We start from the raw sequence: 5,346 nt of genomic DNA on the forward strand, positions 1-5,346 counted from the left end.
AGCCCAGTGTTTCTCATGATATACACTGCATATAAGTTAAATAAGCAGGGTGACAATATACAGCCTTGATATACCCTTTTCTTATTTGGAACCAGTCTGTTGTTCCATGTCCAGTTCTAACTGTTGCTTCCTGACCTGCATACAGATATCTCAAGAGGCAGGTCAGGTGGTCTGGTATTCCCATCTCTTTCAGAATTTTCCACAGTTTATTGTGATCCACAGAGTCAAAGGCTTTGGCATAGTCAATAAAGCAGAAATAGATGTTTTTCTGGAACTCTCTTGCTTTTTTGATGATCCAGCAGATGTTGGCAATTTGATCTCTGGTTCCTCTGCCTTTTCTAAAACCAGCTTGAACATCTGGAAATTCATGGTTCACGTATTGCTGAAGCCTGGCTTGGAGACTTTTGAGTATTACTTTACTAGTTTGTGAGATGAGTGCAATTGTGTGGTAGTTTTAGCATTCTTTGGCATTGGAATGAAAACTGGCATGAATGAAATGAAAACATTGGCATTGGCATTTGTCTTTCTTTGGTATTGGAATGAAAACTGACCTTTTCCAGTCCTGTGGCCACTGCTGAGTTTTCCAAATTTGCTGGCATATTGTACTTTCACAGCATCATTTTTCAGGATTTGAAATAGCTCAACTGGAATTCCATCACCTCCACTAGCTTTGGTCATCCAATTAATGGGCAACAATTTGAGCAAACTCCAAAAAATAGTGAAGAGCAGAGGAGCCTGGTGTGCTACAGTCTACAAAGTCGCAAAGAGTCAGACACAAATTAACAACTGAACAACAACCAAAAGAGGATAGGTAATGTTGGTTTGAGAGAAGAGTAATGGTTAAAATAGAGTAATTGAAGAACACATTCTTTGATCTGCAGAAAAAGATAATCAAGAAAACCACTTGACTATTGGGAAAATTTTCCAGGCCCAGTGCATAGTCTCAAGGACCTGAGTCAAGAGCATGCTTTGTGTGTTGAAGAACAAGGAAGCTGATTTTTGGAATGGAGTGAAGAAATAGGAGATGTTGTCAGACAGCATGGGAAGGAAAGAATATATGTTAGGTTTTTTGAAATTTTTAGGGGCTTTTACTGTCAATAAAATGAGAAATAGCTGAGGGTTTTGAGTAGAGGTGTTACAGATCTTACTTTTTAAAAATGTCTATTCTGAACATTTTTATATAACATAAGTAATGATAAATGACCTGCCTCTTGAGAAATCTGTATGCAGGTCAGGAAGCAACAGTTAGAACTGGACATGGAACAACAGACTGGTTCCAAATAGGAAAAAGAGTAAGTCAAGGCTGTATATTGTCACCTTGCTTATTTAACTTATATGCAGAGTACATCATGAGAAACGCTGGGCTGAAAGAAACACAAGCTGGAACCAAGATTGCCGGGAGAAATATCAATAACCTCAGATATGCAGATGACACCACCCTTATGGCAGAAAGTGAAGAGCAAAAAAGCCTGTTGATGAAAGTGAAAGTGCAGAGTGAAAGTTGGCTTAAAGCTCAATTTTCAGAAAACGAAGATCATGGCATCCGGTCCCATCATTTCATGTGAAATAGATGGGGAAATAGTGGAAACAGTGTCAGATTTTATTTTTCTGGGCTCCAAAATCACTGCAGATGGTGATTGCAGCCATGAAATTAAAAGACACTTACTCCTTGGAAAGAAAGTTACGACCAACCTAGACAGCATATTCAAAAGCAGAGACATTACTTTGCCAGCAAAGGTCCGTCTAGTCAAGGAGATGGTTTTTCCTGTGGTCATGTATGGATGTGAGAGTTGGACTGTGAAGAAGGCTGAGCGCCGAAGAATTGATGCTTTTGAACTGTGGTGTTGGAGAAGACTCTTGAGAGTCCCTTGGACTGCAAGGAGATCCAACCAGTCCATTCTGAAGGAGATCAGCCCTGGGATTTCTTTGGAAGGAATGATGCTAAAGCTGAAACTCCAATACTTTGGCCACCTCATGCGAAGAGTTGACTCATTGGAAAAGACTCTGATGCTGGGAGGGATTGGGGGCAGGAGGAGAAGGGGACGACAGAGGATGAGATGGCTGGATGGCATCACTGACTCAATGGACATGAGTCTGGGTGAACTCTGGGAGTTGGTGATGGGCAGGGAGGCCTGGCATGCTACGATTCATGGGGTCGCAAAGAGTCGGACATGACTGAGCAACTGAACTGAACTGAACTGAACTGAATGGTAAATATTTTATTGTACCTCTCACTTGACATTTTCAAATAGAAACATTACAACAAACAGATTAACTCCAGAATTGCCCTCAAGAGTAACACATTTAGAAAAGAAATTTTGAATCTGTCTTTCCTATAAGTCATCCTATGTCCCATAAGAATCTTAATATTGGGCTCTATGCATGCAATTCACTGACTTAAAAAGTCACTACTAATTTCTACAACAGTTTACTTACATTTATTTGCCTGATTTTCAACTACCACCAAATTAGTTTTCTCCATTATGTTTCCAAGATCAGGACATTTTTCCACCTTCTTTCCCATCCAAAGACTTGTAATTTCCAAGTTTTCTTTACCAACTACTCCAGTTCTCACCAGTACTGTTGTCTTTCAGCACTTTTATAACCATACCATTTGGACCATACAATATTATAGAAATCTTTCTTCTTCTTCTTTTTGTTCCTCCAGCTCTTGGCTTAACAGAGGGAAGGGAGACAGAGGTAATTCTCCATAGTACATGTCTCCCATGTTGCCTAGCAAGTTTCAGTCTCCCTTATGTCAATATCTTTATTATAAACCTGTTTTACCATCTTAGTATAAACATCACTCTTCCCTATGAATACTATTTGTTGTGTTCCAGTAAAATACTTATATGGTTATTCTTAAATATTTAGAAGAATTAGGAATACATGCCTAATATGATTTCAGTCATGCCCCCCTCTTTCTACAACATAAAGAAAATATAGGTATGGAAACAATAACAAAACAAGTCAACACTTTATTACTGGTTTGCTTTCAGCCTCATAATCCAATTCCAGAGTACTGTCAATTTGTCTAGGCCATTTGAAGGAAACCTTAATTAGCTAACTTAATCAGTTTGCATGTCCTAAAAATAAAAGTAGTACAATTTCCCAATTTATGCTGCTGCTGCTAAGTTGCTTCAGTCGTGTCTGACTCTATGCGACCCCGTAGATGGCAGCCCACCAGGCTCCCCTGTCCCTGGGATTCTCCAGGCAAGAACACTGGAGTGGGTTGCCATTTCCTTCTCCAATGCATGAAAGTAAAAAATCAAAGAGAAGTCGTTCAGTCATGTCTGACTCTTAGCGACCGCATGGACTGCAGCCCACCAGGCTCCTCTGTCCATGGGATTTTCCAAACAAGAGTACTGGAGTGGGTTTCCTTTGCCTTCTCCCAATTTATACATTTTGCTAAATCCAAACATGAGACTTAAAATTTACTCAGTGAAAAAAACAAGTATGCCTATTAATAAAAATGTGAGAGTTAGACCTAAGAAAGCTGAGTGTGGAAGAATTGATGCTTTTGAACTGTAGTGTTGGAGAAGAGTGATGGAGAAGACTCTTGAGAGTCCCTTGGATTGCAAGGAGATCAAACCAGTCAATCCTAAAGGAAATCAGTCCTGAATATTCATTGGAAGGACTGATGTTGAAGCTGAAACTCCAATACTTTGGCCACCTGAGGCAAAGAACTGACTCCTTAGAAAAGACCCTGATGCTGGGAAAAGTTGAAGGTGGGAGGAGAAGGGGATGATGGAGCCTGAAGTGGTTGAATGGTATGACTCAATGGACATGAGTTTGAGCAAGCTCGGGGAGTTAGTGATGGACAGGGAAGCCTGGCATGCTGCAGTCCATGGGGTCCCAAAGAGTCGAACATGACTGAGTGACTGAACTGAAACTGAATTAATAAAAACACACTGACCTTTTCGTTTGAGCTGGCAGGCCAGCCTGCCATGGGGAGGGTGAGAGCTCCTGCAGCCACTCACAATGGAGGAACTGGAGCAAGGCTTGCTGATGCAGCCATGTGCACGGCTACAGCTTGCCGAGAACTCCCTCCTGGCCAAGGCCTATATCACCAGGCAGGGCTATGCCATGCTGGTTTCAGATCTTTAACAAGTGTGGCAAGGACAGGTGTACACTAGTGCGATCAGTCAGCGAGCCAAGGAGCTGAACAAGCACCTGACTGCTCCTCCCGAGGCTTTTCTTTGACATTTGGATGATCTGCTTTTCCCACTGTTGAAGGATGCTTCTTGCCCTGGCATAGCTGCATTCTCCTGTGACTGTGTGGCAGAGGCACTGACACTATGGAGGCAGAGTGAGCTTTCTGGTCTCCCATTCTACTGGAATTTCCACTGCACCCTAGCTAGCCCTTTGGTGGTCTCCTAATGTTTGATTTGTCCTCTGATGGGCATGAGTCTGGCATTGCAGTGCCAGGTGAGTGACCTAACAATGATGCTTCACATGATAGATCTAGAGATCCAGGACTACCAGGAGAATGGGGCTATGCTGAGCCAAAACTGGTTGAAGACAGAGCCATTTGAATAGACTTTCTTCTTGGAACAATTTATGGCGGAGAAACTACCAGAGGCATGCGGTGTTGGTGATGGAAGACCCTTCATCACAAATCTGCAGAGTCTGGATATGGCAGTCACCAGATAAAAGATCCAGGTGGGACAGAAACATCAGGGTGCTGGAGATCCCCAGACCTCAAGCAGTGCCTTCTCACAGGGAACTGATAACCAACTTCTGAATCAGCCAGAAGAGCCTATCTCCTCAGCACCATCCCTCCCAGGACCTGAGAAGGAGCCCACAGTTCCTTCAGCCCAATGCAGAGACCTCAGCTGTTTGAAAGTGCAGAGGAAGAAGCTAACAGGGCTCTTCAGTTAACCTGTCTCCATCTCAACTGCTCTGGATGGACGCAGAGAGGAGTTTCCTAGTATCACCTTGGAAGGAGATCCCGTGGCAGCAGCATCTCTGACACAGAGTTATCCAGTCAGGGACTCCACCATAAGGGCCAGAAAACTGAAGCTCATGTTGACAGGAATGGCTACTGTTAACAAGGGAATCCTGGCTCCAACCCATTGGGCACTGGCCTTTCTTGTCCAAGTGGAAGACTGTCTCTGGGAATCCCGCACCCTCCCTTCTTTTAGTGAAGGTTCTCTAGACTCAGGATCTACCATGGACTTTAGGTATATGGGGCAGGTCAGCAAAAAAGGCACAACGTACTCAAGAAGCCTTGTCTGTCTTTCCAAAGAGTCCCTAGCTACTCCCAGATGCTCCTCAGAGACCAAGTACTCACTTTCCTGAAAAAACAAAACAACAAACAGAAAAAACACATTGAAATCAGAAAGG

The 5,346-nt window shown here is 42.9% G+C and overlaps 1 pseudogene; it reads left to right on the forward strand.

Annotated features, from left to right (window-relative positions):
* The first annotated feature begins 3,981 nt into the window (after nt 1-3,981).
* Nucleotides 3,982-4,881, forward strand: LOC102277507 (non-homologous end-joining factor 1 pseudogene; annotated as a pseudogene).
* The last annotated feature ends 465 nt before the right edge of the window (nt 4,882-5,346 follow it).

This window comes from Bos mutus, chromosome 2 (assembly GCF_027580195.1).
Source record: "Bos mutus isolate GX-2022 chromosome 2, NWIPB_WYAK_1.1, whole genome shotgun sequence".
Classification (NCBI taxonomy): domain Eukaryota; kingdom Metazoa; phylum Chordata; class Mammalia; order Artiodactyla; family Bovidae; genus Bos; species Bos mutus.